Here is a 21,103-nt window from a genome sequence, read left to right as displayed (position 1 = left end):
AACATTGATTACAGTCTATGTGTGCATGGACACGTAGGATAAAATGCTGGGGGGTTTACTGTAGAAAAAAAATGTCAAAAGCCAAAAACAGCAGCTGTAAAAACGTTCAGTGTGCATGAGGACTTAAAAGGAAAGAGGCGCTCAATTGCCATATAAGGTAAAAAGTAAAATTGGAGGAAAAAAAAGAATTCTGGGAAGAAGGAAACACCGTGGATGTGACCTCTTAAAGGGTTCACCTGTAAAATAACTTTTCTTTAGATGAGCGCATTATGAGCACAAAGGGTGAAGCAATTGGATGGAATTCATGGTTTCATCACTTTCTTAGCACTGGAGTTGGACTGTTTTATTAACCACTTGCCTACCGGGCACTTATACCCCCTTCCTTACCAGGCCAATTTTCAGCTTTCAGCGCTGCCGCACTTTGATTGACAATTGCGCGGTCATGCAACATTGTACCCATATGAAATTTTGATCATTTTTTTCTCACAAATAGAGCTTTCTTTTGGTGGTATTTAATCGCCACTGAGCGCTTTACTTTTTGCGCTATAAATTAAAAAAAGTGCAAAAAATTTGAAAAAAAAAAAAAGTTTATTTGTTTCTTTTATAAAATTTTTCAAACAGGTATTTTTTCTCCTTCACTGATTTGCGTTGATGAGGCGGCACTGATGGGCACTGATAGGCGGCACTGATGGGCACTGATAGGCAGCACTAAAGGGCACTGATAGGCAGTACTAATGAGGTGGCACGGATAGGCGGCACTGATAGACAGCACTAATTAGGGGTCACGGATAGGCGGCACTGATATGCAGCACTGATAGGCGGCACTGATAGGTGACACTGATGATGGGTACTGATAGACGGCACTGACTGGCATCACTTCTGGGCACTGACTGGCGGCACTGACTGGCACAACCCCTGGGCACTGACTGGTGGCACTGACTGGCAGCACTGCTGGGCTGCACTGGTGGGTGGCACTGGTGGACAGCACTGGTGGGTGGGCACAGGTGGGTGGCACTGGTGGGCACAGGTGGGTGGCACTGGTGGGCACAGGTGGGTGGGCACAGGTGGGTGGCACTGCTGGGCACATGTAGGTGGCACTGCAGAGTGGCACAGGTGGGGGCACTGCTGGGCACAGGTGGGGGCACTGCTGGGCACAGGTGGGGGCACTGCTGGGAATGGGTGGGCGGGGCTAGTGGGCGCACTGCTGATCGGAACTTGCGGGGGTCACTGCTGGGCACCGATCATCAGGGCACTGATCATCAGTGCCCTGATGATCGGTGCCGATCCCCGCTCTGACAACTGCCGGTTCTCGGCAGTACTTTCCTCACGATCTGACAGCGTGAGGAAAGTGCAGCCGAGAACCGGCACTTGCATTTCCCTGCGATCAGCGTGTCATTGGACACCGCTGATCACGTGGTAAAAGGCCGGTGGGATCGGCCTTTCACCACATCATGTGATCAGCTGTGTCCGTAGGACACAGCGATCACGGAGATCGCCGGGTGCGCGCCCCCTGGGGCGCAGGAGAGCGCGTTCTGGGAGGACGTCATATGACGTCCACTCAGAACTGGCCGGCCGCGGTGAAGCCGTCTTTCGGCTATGCGCGGTCGGCAAGAGGTTAACTGAGATATTTTAAAACATTTTGATGGTTTTATTTTTAATTAATCTATTTTGACACATTTGTAAAAGGTTCAGTCACAGTATTTATTCACTTGGAGATTTTACAGTCAAATGTATTTGCTAGCACACTGGCTAGTTTTTTTGTTTTATAGAGTTTCTCATTTATTTATATTGGTATATGCTTACAGCAGTGCTGCACTTTAGGAAGTGATACTTAACCCCTTCACGCCGGCGCCTCCCGGCCCTTTAAGGGTTTCAGAAGCCGGGGTTTGGGGTCATGTGATCACCGTGCCATGCCGTAACATGATCGGGAAAGGTCCCGATCGAAAGAGGAGATAGGGACCTTTCTGTAAGTACCGGACATGTGTGCTGGGAGTGCGCAGGGCGAGCGCTCTCAGCACATATGTTCTTTTTTAATAGAACGCAAATGTGCGGCGGCTCGGTGTCTAGGCCCAGACGCCGGGAGGCCGCACATTTGCGTTCGGCCAGCGTGAAGCGGTTAAACTGGTTGTAAAGGCACAAACGTTTTACCTTTCATGCATTAGCTCCCGCTGCTGCCAATCACAGCCAGTGAGCCAATAAGAAGAGAGAGAACAGAGCAGGTTACTATAATGTGTTTGTCATTTAAAAAAAAAATAAAAAATTTAACCGCAGGATCACTTTGAAGCAGGACTTCACCCTAAGGGGGAAGTTTCGCTCTATATGTCCTTCCATCACGTTTAAATTTTTTTTTTTTGGTGGGGGGGGGGGGGGAGTAGAGCAGGTACCTAGTTTTGATAGTTCAGTCCCTCACTCTTTTTGCCCACAGCCTTCTAGGAAATGTTACGTCCGAGAAGGCTTTGGGATCATTCACAAGGCGCAGTGTGGCAGTTTGGTGAGGACCTGGCCTGGGTGAGGACAGCGCTGGACCCCTGAACAGGTAGTGTCCTTTTATTAAAAATCAGCATCTGCAGTATTTGTAGCTGCTGACTTTTAATTTTTTTCTTTCTAGGGTGAAGATCCACTTTAATTAAGATGTGGGAACACATGTCAGTGCTGGCTGTCTATCAATTTTTTATGTACATTGGTGGTATTATTACTTTTTGGATTGTAGCCTGTGAGTATTTTGGGTTAAATAATAAACTAGTTAAGGTAAAACTAGTTAAAGTATAACTACAGAAAAAATGTTTGGATAGAGTAGAGAGGGATTAGAACACCTGTCAGTTACCATTTCTGTTTGTGCCACCGTTACAGGGATTCCCCCCCCCCCCCCCCTATTTCTCCTGTTTACCGTTATCATTGAAAGGGAAAGTAAAAGAAAATCCCACATTTCGGGTTATCCCCAGAAAAATAATAGAGGAGAAATATTCCAATGGGGACAATATTTCTGTTGACCTGGGGGTGCCCAAGGAATTCCCCTAATTTTAGGGATTTCCTCTCACTTTCTGTTTTTCATCTCAGCAATGGAATATAGATGGAGAAAAAAAATCTGACATCTACTTTTTCCAAAATGAAAAAAAGTTTTGCCTATAGTTCTACTTTAAGCTAAGAGTGATTTCACCATAAGGTGATACCATAGAAGATGTCCATCACCTTACAAGACTAGCAAAAAGACTGAGCACTCACAGAGTGGGGAAGGATTAATGGGGGGATGCCCAGGAGGTGTGTCCTCCAAAGCTTTGCCAGTATCCAATCAACTGAAGGTACCAGTCTGTAACCCAGGGTCTATGAATTCCAAGCCTGCGTCCTGTACTGGATTAAGATAAAAGTTTGTCATATAGAGCAGTGGTCTCCAAACTTTTTAAACAAAGGGCCAGTTTACTGCCCTTCAAACTTTAGTGGGGCCAGATTGTCACTGGAGTCGGTGAGAGGAACAGTGCCCCATCGCTGGGAGGAACAGTGCCCTGTCGGTGGGAGGAACAGTGCCCTGTCGGTGGGAGGAACAGTGCTCCATCGCTGGGGTCGGTGGGAGGAACAGTGCCCCGTCACTGGGGTTGGTGGGAGGAATAGTGCCCCATCGCTGGGGTTGGTGGGAGGAATAGTGCCCCATTGCTGGGGTCTCTGGGAGGAACAGCGCCCCATCGGTGGGAGGAATTGCACCCTGTCGGTGGGGTCAATGGAAGGAATAGTGCCCCAAGAGCTGGATAAAAGCAAACAAAGGGCCATATCCGGCCCGTGGGCCGCAGTTTGAAGACCCCTGGTATAGAGCAAGGAGGTGTTGTAAAATGTGCTCTGGGTGTCAGATACTTTTGAAGTGCCATTTTCTTAATGTTTTATTTATTCCTGCATCCGTACTGATCACCCTAATGTACCATGAACTGCAAATATAATAGGGTTTTACTTGGGTTCCTTGAGAGCTGAAAATAATTTTAAGGGTTTTCCCTATGCTAAAAAAATTTAGAAAAACTGTACTAAAGTTACACAAATCCAGAGTTTAGTAAAACGCAGTATTTATTTATTTGTGGTATGTGTGTATTGGCAAGACTGATTTGGTACTATACCAATTCAAGTGAAGCATGACAGGTCTACTTTAAGTAACACAGACTCGATGATATGCCAGATTTTATGAAGAACTCTCCCTCGATGAAATGATTTGATCACTTTTTTCATATAGCTATTTCTGTTCTTTGCCCAGCTGAAGTCTCATTCTTTCATAAAATGGCCTACTTCTGATAGCATGATAAAAGCAGTGTAATCCTGTTGACTTATCAAAGTGCTTTGGAAGCAAATGGTTTCAGTTTAACGCTTCATATCTCTCTTAAGGCATGTTTAAAAGAAAAATAATACCCTCGCCCCCTTGAACAGGAAATACATTCTGGAAGCTGCACCCAAAAAGAGTCAGGCAAAGGGCAAAAGACTAGTCACCAGAATTGCCTGTGGTTTCCCTGCAGATGATCTTTTCCCCAGTACTGACTTACCATACCTTGTTAAGAGGCAACCATGTGGTTAAAGGCAGGGTTTTGCTTCCTCATATCAGAGCCATCAGCCAATAGAACAGTCAGCAGCACAATAGTGACGTCACCATATTGAACTCCAAAAATCCTAAAGCTAGCAGTCATAGACAGCAGTGGCTTAAGCCTTGTACACATGATGAGAATACTGGCCAAATGATCATCCATTTTTTGGGGTTTTTTTGGCATGCTAGTCTCATATTAAAAATGAAGAGGTTACTAAAGTTGCAAAAATTCTCGTACAACAGAATACAACATTGGAAGTGATGTAACGTATGCTGTGCGCAATTGTTAGGAAAGTGAGTTTTTTGACCAAATCATCATTTTTATATATTGTCCAACTCCAATCTGTATAAACTTGAATGCTTATTGCATTTAAGCAGATCAGGTGATGTGTATTTGTGTAATGAGGGAGGGTGTAGCCCAAGGAGAACAACACCCTATATCTAGGTGTGCATAATTATTAGGCAGCTTCTTTTCCTCCGGGAAAATGGGCCAAAAAGAGATTTACCTGACTCTGAAAAGTTAAAAATTGTAAAAAGTGTTTCAGAGGGATGCAGCACTCTTGAAATTGCTAAGATATTGGGGCGTGCTCACAGAACCATCAAATGTTTTGTTGCAAATAGTCAAAAGGGTCGCAAGAAACGTGTTGAGAAAAAAAAGACACAAATTAACTGCCAAAGATTTGAGAATAATCAAGCTTGAAGCTACCAGGAACCCATTATTCTCCAGTGCTGTCATATTACATTACTGCAACCTACCGGACCACCACTGAACAAGACACATAAGTTAAAACATCACGACCAAGAAATATCTGAAGACAGATTTATCAAAGGTTTTGTAGACTGATGAGATGAGGGGGACTCTTGACGGACCAGACGGATGGGCCTATGGCTGGATCAGTAACAGGTACAGAGCTCGACTTCGACTCAGATATATATATATATATATATATATACACACACACACACATATATATATATATACATACATACACACACACACACCGTCCACTTTATTAGGTACACATTGCTAGTGCCAAGAAAATATCCCCCACACCATTACAACACCAGCCTGAACTATTGACACAAGGCAGGATGGATCCCTGCTTTCATGTTGTTTACGCCACATTCTGACCCTACCATCTGAATGTAGCAGCTGAACCAGTCTGCCCATTCTCATCTGACCTCAATAAGGCATTTTAGTCCACACAACTACCACTCACTGGATATTTTCTCTTTTTTTGGACCATTCTCTGTCCAGTTGTGCGTGAAAATCCCAGTAGACCAGCAGTTTTTGAAATACTCAGACCAGCACGTCTGGCCCCAACAACCATGCCACATTCAAAGTCACTTAAATCCCATTTCTTCCCCATTGTGATGCTGGCTTTGAACTTCAGTAAGTCGTCTTTATCACGTCTAGATGCCTAAATGCACTGAGTTGCTGCCATGTGATTGGCTGATTACAATTTGCAATTAGCAATTTGTGTTACCAAGCAATTGAACAGGTGTTCCTAATAAAGTAGCCGGTGAGTGTGTATACATACACTATATTGCCAAAAGTATTGGGACACCCATCCAAATCATTGGATTCAGGTGTTTCGATCACCTCCAAGGCCACAGGTATATAAAATCAAGTACCTAGGCATGCAGACTGCTTCTACAAACATTGTTGAAAGAATGGGTCGCTCTCAGGAGCTCAGTGAATTCAAGAGTGGTACCGTATTAGGTTGCCACCTGTGCAAAAAGTCCATCTGTGAAATGTTCTTGCTACTAAATATTACACAGTCAACTGTTAGTGGTATTATAACAAAGTGGAAGCAACTGGGAACAACAGCAACTCAGCAACAAAGTGGCCACATAAAATGGCACAGTGGGGTCAGCGCATGCTGAAGCACACAGGGCGCAGAAGTCAGCAACCCTCTGCAGAGCCAATAGCTAAAGACATCCAAACTTCGTGTGGCCTTCAGATTAGCACAACATGAAAGCGTAGAGAGCTTCATGGAATGGGTTTCCATGGCCGAGCAGTTGCAACTAAGCCTTACATCACCAAGTGCAATGCAAAGCGGCGGATGCAGTGGTGTAAAGCACGCTGCCACTGGACTCTAGAGCTGTGGAGATGTGTTCTCTGGAGTGACGAATCATGCTTCTCTGTCTGGCAATCTAATGGACATGTCTGGGTTTGGCGGTTGCCAGGAGAACAATACTTGCTTGACTGCATTGTGCCAAGTGTAAAGTTTGGTGGAGGGGGATTATGGTATGGAGTTGTTTTTTCAGGGTTTCGGCTGGGCCCCTTAGTTCCAGTGAAGGGAACTCTTAAGGCGTTGGCATACCAAGACATTTTGGACAATTTCATGCTCCCAGATTTGTGGGAACAGTTTGGGGATGGCCCCTTTCTGTTCCAACATGACTGCGCACCAGTGGACAAAGCAAGGTCCATAAAGACATGAATGAGCGAGTTCGGGGTGGAGGAACTTGACTGACCTCATACTGATAGAACACCTTTGGGATGAGTTAGGGCAGAGACTGTGAGCCAGGCCTTCTCATGTGACATCAGCGATTCTGATCCATCTATGGGCATGCTGGTTGTACTGAAGCCGATCTTTTAGAAAAACCAGCCTGTCAGGGTTTTTTTTTTTACATTTACTGCTCCTGGCTATAGCTGGCAGCAGTAATTATTGTATTCTGATGGCAGAATACAATACTGCAGTGGGTGGGATTCCTCCATTAACACTGAAAGTGTTGATGGGGAAATATAGCAATTTTCTTTCCTTCAACCCATGGTTGAAGGAAACAAAAATTGACTTAATGCATGGCCAACCTTGGCCTTTGTTTTCCTTTTTAGTATTGTTGTACAGTGTTGTAGCTTCCAAATTTGGAGTGAGTTCAACTTAAAAGGATATTTTGGTTAAAAATTTAAAAGCTTAATAAATATGCAATAAATCAAACAGGGAGAACACTGATTCAAAACACTTTGCATACAAATCAACATACAGTCAGGTCCATAAATATTGGGACATGGACACAATTCTAACATTTTTGGCTGTATACACCACCACAATGGATTTGAAATGAAACAAACAAGATGTGCTTTAACTGCAGACTGTCAGCTTTAATTTGAGGGTATTTACATCCAAATCAGGTGACCAGTGTAGGATTTAAAACAGTTTGCATATGTGCCTCCCACTTGTTAAGGGACCAAAAGTAATGGGACAATTGGCTTCTCAGCTGTTCCATGGCCAGTTGTGTGTTATTCCCTCATTATCCCAATTACAGTGAGCAGATATAAGGTCCAGAGTTCATTTCAAGTGTGCTATTTGCATTTGGAATCTGTTGCTGTCAACTCTCAAGATGAGATCCAAAGAGCTGTCACTATCAGTGAAGCAAGCCATCATTAGGCTGAAAAAAACAAAACAAACCCATCAGAGAGATAGCAAAAACATTAGGCGTGGCCAAAACAACTGTTTGGAACATTCTTAAAAAGAAGGAACGCACCGGTGAGCTCAGCAACACCAAAAGACCCGGAAGACCACGGAAAACAACTGTGGTGGATGACCAAAGAATTCTTTCCCTGGTGAAGAAAACACCCTTCACAACAGTTGGCCAGATCAAGAACACTCTCCAGGAGGTAGGTGTATGTGTGTCAAAGTCACCAATCAAGAGAAGACTTCACCAGAGTGAATACAGAGGGTTCACAACAAGATGGAAACCATTGGTGAGCCTCAAAAACAGGAAGGCCAGATTAGAGTTTGCCAAACGACATGTAAAAAAGCCTTCACAGTTCTGGAACAACATCCTATGGACAGATGAGACCAAGATCAACTTGTACCAGAGTGATGGGAAGAGAAGAGTATGGAGAAGGAACTGCTTATGATCCGTCGCATACCACCTCATCAGTGAAGCATGGTGGTGGTAGTGTCATGGCGTGGGCATGTATGGCTGCCAATGGAATTGCTTCTCTTGTATTTATTGATGATGTGACTGCTGACAGAAGCAGCCGGATGAATTGTGAAGTGTTTCGGGAATATTATCTGCTCATATTCAGCCAAATGCTTCACAACTCATTGGACGCTTCACAGTGCAGATGGACAATGACCCAAAGCAGACTGCAAAAGCAACCAAAGAAGTGGAATGTTCTGCAATGGCCAAGTCAATCACCTGACCTGAATCCGATTGAGCATTTCACTTGCTGAAGACAAAACTGAAGGGAAAATGCCCCAAGAACAAGCAGGAACTGAAGACAGTTGCAGTAGAGGCCTGGCAGAGCATCACCAGGGATGAAACCCAGCGTCTGGTGATGTCTATGCGTTCCAGACTTCAGGCTGTCATTGACTGCAAAGGATTTGCAACCAAGAATTAAAAAGTGAAAGTTTGATTTATGATTATTATTCTGTCCCATTACTTTTGGTCCCTTAACAAGTGGGAGGCACATATGCAAACTGTTGTAATTCCTACATCGTTCACCTGATTTGGATGTAAATACCCTCAAATTAAAGCTGACAGTCTGCAGTTGAAGCACATCTTGTTTGTTTCATTTCAAATCCATTGTGGTGGTGTATAGAGCCAAAAATGTTAGAATTGTGTCCATGTCCCAATATTTATGGACCTGACTGTACATCACTGGCTCATTTCCTTTGATAAAATCTTCACAAACCCTCTCGAGACACTGATTTAGGAAAATCTGAGCAAGCGTGGCACTTTATCCACAGCAGTCATATCTCATATTTCCTGGTAAGCCCGAAAGAGGTGTGTCATCGCTGCAGGTAAGAGCTCCACGTTTGCCCCAGTTTTCACGAATATGGCCTAGAAGCTCAATAGACACTTATGTGCTCCGTGTTGTCAGTTGTAGTGCAGAGGTGCAATTCATTCTTAGTAACAACCATACTGTCGCTTCTCGGCCTTTTGGGTAAGATCAAGTGTAGTATCTGTTCTTATCAATGTCCAGTAGGGGTGCTTCACCATCATTCCTGCTATGCGGGGATGATTGGTTGTATACTACCCTTGCTGGTAGGATGGGGGTCCTGATGGTTAGTACAGGCTGGAACAGAAACCGAGGCGCCCACAGGCTGCTGGGGCCCGGGAGTAATTCCCTCTGAAAAACCGGAGGGGCCCAGTTCCTCCTGGTTTGAATGGATCTACCTTGTCTGGCCAGGGGCCGGGGAGGCAGAAAGTCCACGAACCAGTGCCCCCTGAGAGTGTTCGCCTCAGGGGTGCTCTTAGTAACACTTGGGTGTGAGACCCCAACGTGTGAAACGTGCACATGGTCACTGTTTCAAACACTTTTTCTGCACTGCGCCTTTTAGGGCTAGGCCTTTTGGCTAAGTCCAGGGCAATTTTTTTGCTACGGGCCTCAGGGCCTAGCCAGTGCACAATTGCACGGTCACTTTTTTATTTTTATCTATTTAATTATTTAATTTATTTTTCCTCCCACGTTTGTCACTTTTCACTTATGTGTGTGTTTTTTTTTCTCACGGATTGTAGGGTATGGGTCCTCGGGCCTACCCTGAAGTCTAGGGGGAGGATGTGTGGCCTCTTTTGGTTCCTTCCTCCCCTGTCCCTAGGGGGTTTTCTCTTTGGGAGAGCCCCCTTACCAAGTACTTGGTGGCTGGCTTAGGCTGGCCACAAGGAATGGGGTCCGCCAGGCCTTTTGGCTAGGTGGACCACATGGGAACTTTGTCCCTGTCAGGAGCTTCGTGCCCCGGGGGATCAGGGTAGAGATCCTACCCCTTCGGGGGTGGACAAAGCACACCCCTAAGTGCACTTTTTTGTGTTGGTTTTGCACTAGCACGTTTTTTGTACACTTACGGGTTTTTCGTTTTTTCGCACGGATTTGAAAAAAAAACAAAAAAACAACCATACTGCCCCTTCCCAACACATGACACATGCACCCTTTTAGCAAACCACAACACGCTGTACAAACACCTTGTTTTGTTGCATTTTAGTGCACTGAAATAAATGGGCTGCCCTAACACAACACACATTATTGTGCAAAGTAACGCTTATCAACTGCACTTTGTGTTAATGCACAGCAAAGGTGTGAATATATTCAGTGACCGTTTGCATTCCAGATAGGATAATAAGCCCTCACAGAGCAGCCGGCTTAAAGATCTATTTCTCAAGGATGGTTAAAAATAAACAATGATTCTCCAGCTGAAAGACAAGTCGGGAGTCACTGACACCAGGAAATACTCAGACACACAAGTCGGAGAAATGACGTCACTCCTGTCACGGCACCCTGAACCTCGGCTGCCCATTATACAGGGGATGTGATTCACTTATAGGGATTGTACCTCTACCACCTTCTTGGCTTAACAGTGGCTGGCAGAGTGAACTGTGCAGTCCAGACTTGGTTCAATGTAATTCTGCTGTGTAGGATATGAATAACACAGCCTAGTGTATCAGTCACCCTTTTTGTCTGGCCAATTCGTAAGCCAGACTGTAACAACACTATTATTACACAGGAGAAGGCCATTCACCACAAGCAGAAAGTTTACAAAGCAGTGGTCAAAAACGCAATACTAACAATGGTCACCATATTTTGTGTGCAAGTCCCTGCTTCTATCACTCTCCCCTGATCCATTCACTGCTTCAGTGAGACTTAACTCTGCTGACTGGAAACCTGTGCCTGAATTTTGAGAGGACGTAAACCTATACACATTTCATGGCACATGTCTCTGCACTTAGACCCTATTCACAAAAGAGCAATTTAAAGCGCTTTTGCAAAAGAGTTTCAAATGGCCAACACTCCATGTTATTCTACTGTGCCTCTTCGCATCTCAGCAATGTGTTGTCACTCAACGCTCAAATAAGCACTGAAGCTTCTTCAAGTCCCACTTGACTTCAATAGGAAAGCCTGAAAAACATGCGCATAAAATCCGTTTTTCATGCAATTTTGCATCTAACCATATTATATGCCATCTGTGTCCCACTGGGGAGATTTCCATTAACCTACTGCCCTCTGGGACCAACAAAAAGTGATAGCATATCTTGCCAATGTGAGAGAAATCCTTTCTTAAACAGTTGCTACGAGAAGTGTCTCCATCGTAAAAGCTTTACTTTATTCCTGTTTGGTGGCAACTCAATATGTTGGATTTACCCTCTATTTAATTTGCCATTATTTTTTAAATCTGAAAAAAAAAAAAGTTTTTACCTTTTCGTATACTTTAAAACAAATCTGTTGCCATCCTTTCCTCCAGTGTTTATTCTGGTGACCATTGCCCTTGAATAGAGAAGTCTATACATACAACACTTCCTATGTCCCCACTGAATGTTGTGGTTACTCTGCTGATACCTACATCACTACTGTGTCCTTTTTTGATGTAGGCATCAGGAGGAGGAATCATAGCCCATGTTGGTAGTCCAGGCATCCAACACAACTGAAGTGTGTGATAAAGCTGTAAAGGAGCGATAGGGAAGTAAAAAGACTCCAGATTCCAGTGCATTAACATAAATCCAGCAATTCCTGAGTCTTCATCCACCACTCATGCCAAGCCACAGCCCTTACACTACTTGTGACCAGGTCCAGGAGTGTTTAGACTGAAGGTGCAAGGGAAGCCTCATCGTTCACTCAATTTCCATCAGGTATGGAACAACCAAGTTTTCCCAAAACAGGCTTTAAAGTGTTACTAAACCCACAACAGTATAATCAGTCTGTATATGCAGTAAAGCATGCTTTTTATACTCACTGTAGAACCCAAGGGGTTAATCCTCTGCACTGTGTAAAAATGCAGTTTTATCCTGACTTCTCTGATCCTCCCCTACGTCCAGTGCCCCCCTCTTATCTCATGAGAAGACATATTGCGTGGAGTCACTCTGCACATGCTTAGTTTGGTGTGTATTGCTAGAGAGGTTTTTTTTCTTGGGAGGGTGCATGTGATCAGCAAAGGGCCAAGCAGCACTGTCCAGACAGAGGTCAGGGGCCCTGCACACTCCTAGAGCAGAATAAAAACTCCTCCAACAAGCTTTAAAATGTGCTCTGTGGACACTGAAAGAAGTCACAAGACCGCTCTAACTGCTGAGGACAAAAGGTATTTAGCAGTTTATATTTACTAAAATAATTGCACTTCCATGTTCTGTGTACTGTGGGATACTGGCTATCGTGAATGCAGGGTCCTGGCTTTAGTAACACATTAACCACTCTATGAGATAAGTCCTAAAAACACCCAGCTACTCTCCCCCTGCTACCCCCCCCCCCCCCTCCTGTCACTATTGCCAGATGCCAAAATGAATGCAGAGAATGATCAGACTCTAAGGCTCCATGCACACGGGGCGTTTTGATAACGCTGGTAACGTTAGCTGTGTAAAGTCACGTTAAAAACATGAGTTTTTCAGCCATTTTTTTGCGGTTTTGCATTACCGTTTTCCCACGTTTGCGTTTTACCAAAAAGCTAATTTTAGTTTGGTAAAAAAAAAAGTCCTAAAATGCCGCTTCACTTTGCGGCGTTTTACTGCGTTTTGCCGTGTTTTTCAGCATTGCTCAGTGTTAGAGCGTTTTTACAGCTAAAAAACTGCTATAGAAACCCACTAGTCCTGGGTTTTTTTTCTGCCAAAAAACATTGATTACAGTCTATGTGTGCATGGACACATAGGATAACATGCTGGGGGGTTTACTGGCTGTAGAGCAAAATGTCAAAAGCCAAAAACTGCAGCTGTAAAAACATCCAGTGTGCATGAGGACTAAAGAAATACAAATGCAATATTGCTGTTAAGTACATACCGTAGTTGAGATTAGATAAAGGAAAACGATAGATTATTTTGATACTGGTTATATAATCGTTAGTAAAGAATGTGGGAAGGTTGGCACCAGTAAATGGTAAAAGAGGTGAACAAGAGAATACAGGAAAAACGAAAAAAAATGGGCAGTAGGGGAACAAGGATGAGGGACAGAGTAGTATCCTCTCCCCACCCTTGATTCAGCTGAATTGAAGAAAAGAGTGACATTAGTTGGATAATAACTCTCAAGATTATTGAGAATGATGATCCAAGCCCCAAATAAAGGTATTTTTGTCCATTTTATTATATTCTGCCACAATCAGGTGTTCGAGGTGCATGATGGAATTTTTACAACCCTGTACCTGTGGTGATTGCCGATATCTAGCAATAATAGCTTATGATGCAGTGAGGAAGTAACACAGTATGTCGGCTTTAATACATTTAGGCAGCAATAATGGAGAGGAGGATGGTTATCGGGTTATTTGGTATCTTAGGACTTGTCACTATAGAACAGTGGTCTCCAAACTGTGGCCCTGGGGCCGGATGCAGTCCTTTGCTTGCCTTTTTCTGGCCTTTTGGGGCACTATTCTTCCCTCTAACAACTACAATTGTGCATAATTCCTGCCACTAGCACCAAGGATGGGGCACTATTCCTCCCATTGACAGCAATGATGGGACACTATTCCTCCCACGGACAGCAAAGATGGCACACTATTCCTCCCACTGACACCAAATACTCCTCCATCCAATACTAAAGATAGTTCACTGTTTACTCTCTCTGATGCAAGGGCATCTTCTACTCCCACTGGTCATGGTCCGGCCCCCCAAAAATCTGAAGGACAGCAAACTGGCCCTTTGTTTAAAAAGTTTGGAGACCTGTGCTCTAGAATAAACTTTTCATATACAAGCCAAAGATTGCTTTGATGGGGGTATATTCCCATCAAATGTGGGTCATGTTACTGATGGGGGAATGACACCTTCAACAGCCACCTAGGACAGAGGTATAGAAGATACGGAGGCTAGCCGAGCATCTATACCAGTGGCCAAGAATTTTGAAATTCTTTCCTGTGTTTTGCTTGTTATGGACTCCTTCATGCATTCTATGCAAGAAGGTAAAAAACCTTGTGTGTCCAGCAGCTCCCCCAGTCCCCTCAATACTTACCTGAGCCTCATCGCGATCCAGCGATGTGAACAACAGCCTTGGCTGTCCCGGGTCTCTGCCTCCTCAGTGGCTGAGATAGCAAGTGGGAGCCATTGACTCCCGCTGCTGTCAATCACTGCCAGTCAGCCAAACAGGAGAAAGGGTGGTGCCAAGCCGCGACTCCGTATGTGAGTGGACACACGAAGCAGTGGGTGCCCCCATAGCAAACTGCATGCTTTGGGAGCATTTGACAGGAGGGAGGGGCCAGAAGAGCCTGTGGAGGACACAAGAAGAGGAGGATCCAGGCTGCTCTGTGCAAAACCACTGCACACAATAGGTAAGTATAGCATGTTTGTTATCTTGCCCCCCAAAAAATGAACCTTTAGAATCGCTTTAAGGAAAAGCAATAAACTAGTTAAAGTATAACTGATGGCAAAACTATTTTTTTAGTTTTGGATAGAGTGAAGAGGAGTTTGTGTCCTAATTAGGGAGCAGGGATCTTCAATTCATATCACCCGACGCCCGGGACATGTAGTTCCAGGCGCCCCCCAGGTAGTTTTTTTACCTTTAGCCCTGCTGCGAGCAAGAAGCAGAGCTCACCTGTCAGGTGGAAGCATTCTGGTGGCAGCGCTGCCGCCCGATTGCTTTCACACAGCCCAGTGCCAGCCTCCGCCCCCCTGCCTGCTATATGTCCTAGGCTCTGCTTACCCATCTGCGGGCCCGGACCTTTACAGTGGGTGCCGGCGGGTATAGGGGAGGGAGGAGAGCGCACACATCCACTCCCCTCCTTGTGCTGACCTGGAATTGATGTGACGGCACTTCTGGGTCCCTGTTGAAAGATTCCTGGCAATCAAGGCATTACATTCCGTGGAGTACAGGGAGACATCCAGGGTCTTTTAGATCCTGGATGTCTCAGAACAGAGAACCTGTCACCACAAAATCATCACGTAGGGGATTTTTTGTACCCTATGCGATCAAAAAAAAATAAGTTAAGCAAAAAAAATTTTTTTTTCATTTTTTAAAAAATTAAAGTTACATCCAAGCATATAACCCCCCAAAAATTTTTCAAGGCCCCCCACCCCCACATATGTACAAACATAAAAGCACGTGCTGAGGCGCCTACGCATGAATATGACAATTGCGGTACACATTGCATATCGCCGCACACTCCAGAATAAGAGCAATAATTCTAGCACCAGACTTCCTCTGTAACGCTAAACTGATGACCTATAAGGGGCTTTAAAACCGTCACCTATAGAAAATATAGGGTACTAAACTTTGTTGCCATTTCACGAGCGCACGCAAATTTAAGGTTTGACATGTTGGATATCCATTTACTCGATACAACCTTATCTTTTATATATTTTTTTTTAAATTGGATAATTTATTGCTTTTTGTGCCCTAAAATTAACTCAAGTGTATTTTTTACTGAAATTTTGCATTTTCCTATACCTTTGTGATAATATTGCGTGACATAAAAAAATTTAAACTACCGCTATTTTATTCTCTAGGGTCTCTGATTTCAGAAAATATATAATGTTTTGGAGATTTGTGTAATCTTCAGGCCTTAAATGATTTTTTAAACGTGTGCAAAATATGCAAAAACAGCTCTGGCAGCGAAAGGGATAAAGGATAGACAGGCAGGCAGAGGAGGGGAGATAAACAACACAATGTTAAAAACAATAAACGTTTAAGTTGTCATAGAGCCCCTTTTATTTTTAAAAGCCCCAGACATTACTTAAAGCAGATTTAAATATGGTTTTGGTTAAAAGAAAAAAAAAAATTATCAGGACAAGTAGATTATCATGAGGGACAAGTAGATTGGGACACTGATTTAGTCCTTGGACAAGTAGTTTTTAAAAAATTTCCACACCCCTGGGGAGAATCACCATCTCTATTTCTCCTGTTTACCGTTATCACTGAAAGAAAATCCCAAATTTTGAGTTTTCATCAGAAAAAGAAATATAAGGGAAAATTTCCAATAGGGACACTAGTTCTGGTGATCCTGGTGACAACCAGGATTTCACTTACTTTGGAGGATTTTTTTCTCACTTCTTGTTTTGGCTATGGGGCAGGAAATGATGGGAAATCTCACTAGTGGGATACAAATAGCAAAAAAACTGACAGGGATTATAACCCTTCCTTACTCTATCCAAAATGAAAACAAAAGTTTTATTTTTAGTTCTACTTTGAGCGAAGGTAATTTTCTCCACAAAGGAGAAGAGGACCATCACCTTCAGACACTGGCAAAAAACTGAGACAACCAGGGGGCATGTCCTCTAAAGCTTTGCCAGTGTCCAATCATGGTAAGTTACACGCCTGTAACCCATTGTGTAGGAATATTTTGTCTGTGTCCTGTGCTGTATTAACCACCTCCCGTCCGGCCGTTGTATATAAACGGCCGGACGGTGGCAGTGCAGGGTCGGGTGGCTGTTTATAAATGGCCTCCCCGCACCCTGCTTGTGCCTGCTCCCTGGGAGCGCGCAGCACCGCGATCCGGTGCCCGCTGTGTCCTCCAGACACAGTGGAACACCGATCGTCGGACGGGACCTCTGTACGAGGTCCCGATCATGTGATCACTGATTGGCCAATCAGTGATCACATGCAGAGTAGTAAGCAACATGTCACTTGTGACATCATTGCTTACTACGTGTGAAATCTGTGAATGATCACAGAGGTCACATGGTACAAGGCTATTCACAACAGCCTTGTACCATGTGACAAGCTGTGACCAATCACAGCTCACTCAGTAGTTCTCAATGGCTGCAAGATTGCAGCTAGAGAGAAGGAGATATGATTAATTTTACAGCCTTTATGGGTGTAAAAGCAATCAGTGTGTAAAAAAAAAAAAAAAAATCTTCATCACCCTCCACAAGCAGTACAGTATCACCATGGTAACAGTATGTAAAAAAAATAAATAAAAATATTTAAAAAATGTAAAAAAAAAGTTTAAAAATCATAATTTTGGTTGAAAACTAATTTGGGTTATATTTTTTTTGTACTAAAAATATAACGGAATAAATTTTGACCAAGTATGATGAAATACTATTTATTTGCAAAATTGTATAAGAAAAACTTAAAACTTACTTAAAAATTTTTCAAAATTTTTGGACTTTTTAATTTACATAGTAAAAAAATAAAAATGGTGGTGAATAAATACCACCAAAATAAAGCTTTATCTGTCTCAAAAAAATGCTAAAAAATTCATATGGGTACAGTGTTGCATGACCGCGCAATTGTCATTCAAAGTGTGATAGCACTGAAAGCTGAAAATTGGCCTGGACAGGAAGGGGGTAAAAGTATCTGGACTGGAAGTGGGTAAGATAGCTTCTTTTCATTTTTTTTTGTATACATTTTTTTGCCTATAGATTCAAAGTAAATTGATCTTTCTAAACAATATTGCCAAAAGAAAGCCTAATATTTCCCAAAAAACACAATGTGTGTTATCTTAAAGGGTAACCTCCACTTTTTTTGGAAAAAATAAAACATAAACAATTGCTAGACAAGCCATATTGTAATTTAATATTTGAAAATTATTTTTCCTTTTCTAACTGCAGCACTGTAATTTTCTGTAAAATTCAATGCAATGTGGTAACTTGGAAGAGTTCTGTACTTAGTTGGACCACAGAATGTCCCCAGAAATGTCATTTCCTGCTTGGCTGGAAAACTCTATACTAAGATACAAGTCAGGTTTTAGACATCCTCTATAACAAATGTCATTTTTGGTGAGATACTTCCTAATGGTTAATAACTTTTAAATGGATATAGATACTGCAACTTTTCTCATAAGAACACAGAGAGTGTACCAGCCAAATAAAATTAAAGGGAAAGCTTGGAGTATCCATAAAAACAAACACACATTCTCACCTCCATGCTGCAGTACTGGTCTGATGTTGCAGCTTTCACCCTCTGGCTCTAAAACAGAGAAATGAGTGGTCTTGTGACTGCTGATCGTTCAGTTCTCAATCGTCCCAGACTGTCATTCACCACTCTCTGATCAGCCCCTCCAACTGGAGTGCCAGGGTGTGGAGGGGGTGGGAGCATCTGGCTCAGGCTCTCACAGGCATGCTGAGAGGCTGAGATAACGGTCGATCGGTCATCTTGGTGGATCCCAACATTACTGTCAGGATCTTTCCAGAGCCTGGAGTGACTCTGTGGCTTTAGCCTGCTTCTGGGTCACAGGAGAACACAAGTAAGTACAGTCCTGTAACCCACAAGATATGTATTGCCAAAAAAGCTTTGGCTATACTTCTGTTTAAAAGAGAAGTATAGGGTGGCTTATTTTTTCAAAAATCATACTTGCCTAGGTGGATGCAGCATTGGTCCAATGCTCCACCTGTCCCCCGCCGGCTCTAAGTGTGAGAACTCAGCGATCACATGACCGCTGATTGCTGAGTTCTCACCGCTGCTATGAGCTGTTCCCCCCCACCCCACGCATGCGCTCCTCGTTAAGAGTGCTGGGCTGTGGAGGGAGCGGCTGGCTCAGGCTCTCAGCAGATTGCTGAGCCAGGTGCCACTACAGAATCTGCAGTGGATCCCTACTTTAATGTTGGGTTCTTTCTCCAGTCTGGACCAGCTGAGTGATGTCAGTTGACAGCGTGCTTCAGCCCAATGTCAGCTGAAAATGGGTCACAGGAGTGCATAATGAACTGCACTCCTGTGATCCACAGGAGAGGTACAGCCAAAAGATTTTTAGCTGTACTTCTTTAAATTAGTCACTCCCATTTGGAATCAATATCCAAAAGTCAAAATGATGAAAAAAAAAAACAGCTTTTTTTCTCAAAAACAAAAACTGATAGGAATCTGCAACAAAGTTTATTAAAACCTTGCAAGATACATTGATAACCCAGAGGAGATTATTATTTTCTCAAACAAATTGGAGTTACTCTTTAAGTAATAATAAAGTAATTGGCTTAAAATATACACTTTAAGATGAAAAAACAGGCACAGAGAAGATTCTTCATCCAACAGAAGACCAACACGTTTATTGTTCTTGGGACAATTGTCCAAGCAAGGACTTCCACTCAAACCTATTGTCTTACACATGAATGAGCTTTACACTTCATATTGCCTATTTTTTCAGTCCTATGAGCAGCTTATAAAATGAGGTCTAACTGTAATATTTAGCACATGAACTCCTGCAGAATCATCGCAAAACATTCACTCCAGCACATCAGCCACCTCACAGCATCTCATTCATGACCTGACACAAAGCTGTCTTGTTATCTAACTCGGGCCCCGACGTGTTAAAATCTATTTTTAAAATTCAGCATGTCACGGGGATTCAGATCCAGAGGCCTGATGTCAGTCTTCATGACATTACTTTGAAATGCAGAGTTTCTCTAAAATATACCTTGCATGCTCTCAGCAGGAGCCAGCTGTGGCCATACCGCTGACACCGGCTCCCTGTGAGGAGTCGTGAAGTGTGTGAGTTTGCATTTTAAGAGCGAAACATGCACTTATGACATGTCAGATGGTGGTGTGGCCATTGTGTGTCTACAAACACATTAGGGGGTCACCAAGAACTATGTGGGCAGAAGGGAAAAGCAGAGAGAGCAAACCGCAGACAATAAAGTTGTACTCTAGGCAAAAAACACTGTATAGTTCAATTAAGGTGCACCTAAATCCAAAAAACAAAAACATACTATATTGCAGCTTGCTGGGCCTTAGATCCCACTAGTAGCACACTTCCTGTATTTGGGCGACATCATTCACTCACTATATAGTCAACCTAAGACAGGAAGTGTGTTAAGACTACAGAACACCGCCCCTATCTCCAAATCTGCATAACATAATGTAGACGTGTTTTGTAGTTCTGCCACACTTCCTGCCCTAGTACGATAATGCTGCTGCTCCATGGATACAGTAGGGAATAAGCACGGTCACTCTAGGACCGGAAGAGAGTTCCTGGCAGGATCACCAGGTTGATATAAAGACTTGTGTCAATGGCCCAATGCAGCATGCTTTTAGGTGCATTCTGTCTCCATTTAAATTGGTTGTAAAGGCTCAAAGCTTTTTTTTACCTTCCTGCATTCTATACATGAAGGTAAAAAACGTGTGTGCAGCAGTTCCCCAGCTTCTCCCAATACTTGTGAAAACTTCCACACTACCTTACTACTTAACTCTTAGGCCCCATGTACACGGGACACTTATGAAGGATAGAAACTGACTGATGGAAGATGCAGGTTAATAAAAGGTCTGTTTAGCCACGTTTGCATAACGCGTTTATGAACGTTTCCGTTTAGAAGCATTTTTTTTAAATAAGTACAGGAGAACCTCCCAAATGCCCAGAATGCAATGAAAAGTGGTAAATTATTAACTATTTCAGAGAAATACACAGAGTAGAAGCAGAGACAGAAGTATGTGTTGAGATAATTAGGTGTGAGTTGCTCATTAACATTTCTTTTGTTTCCAAGGGCGGGAAAGGTGTCTGGTGGAGGGAGTCCATAAGGTCACCTAGCAGGGGGTCTCCATGAGGAATTTGAGTGTGAATGGTCATTAACATATCTTTTGTTTCCAAGGGTGGGAGAGGTCTGAGGTGTGAATTGGTCATTACAATGTGTGACAAGCTTGGTAGGAACATCCCCTGTTAAGTGTTTTGTCCATCTGAGTACACTGGAAACGCTTTGCATGCATTTTTCATGATAAAAAAGGCTCTGGACAGCATAAGGAACTGGAAGAGTTAAAAAAAAATTTCAGACGCA

The 21,103-nt window shown here is 43.3% G+C and overlaps 1 protein-coding gene and 1 pseudogene across 15 annotated transcripts in view; one reads left to right on the top strand and one right to left on the bottom strand.

The window, feature by feature from the left end:
- ERC1 (ELKS/RAB6-interacting/CAST family member 1) overlaps positions 1-21,103 on the bottom strand; it is a 352,762-nt gene that overhangs the window by 307,391 nt on the left and 24,268 nt on the right. The gene's annotated exons all lie outside the window — the stretch shown is intronic.
- Positions 9,433-9,550, top strand: LOC149467409 (U2 spliceosomal RNA; annotated as a pseudogene).

The sequence above is a fragment of the Staurois parvus genome, unplaced genomic scaffold (genome assembly GCF_062004578.1).
Source record: "Staurois parvus isolate SC_StPar_1 unplaced genomic scaffold, SC_StPar_1.0 ptg000114l, whole genome shotgun sequence".
Lineage (NCBI taxonomy): Eukaryota > Metazoa > Chordata > Amphibia > Anura > Ranidae > Staurois > Staurois parvus.
This window is presented reverse-complemented; position numbering and strand designations above follow the sequence as displayed.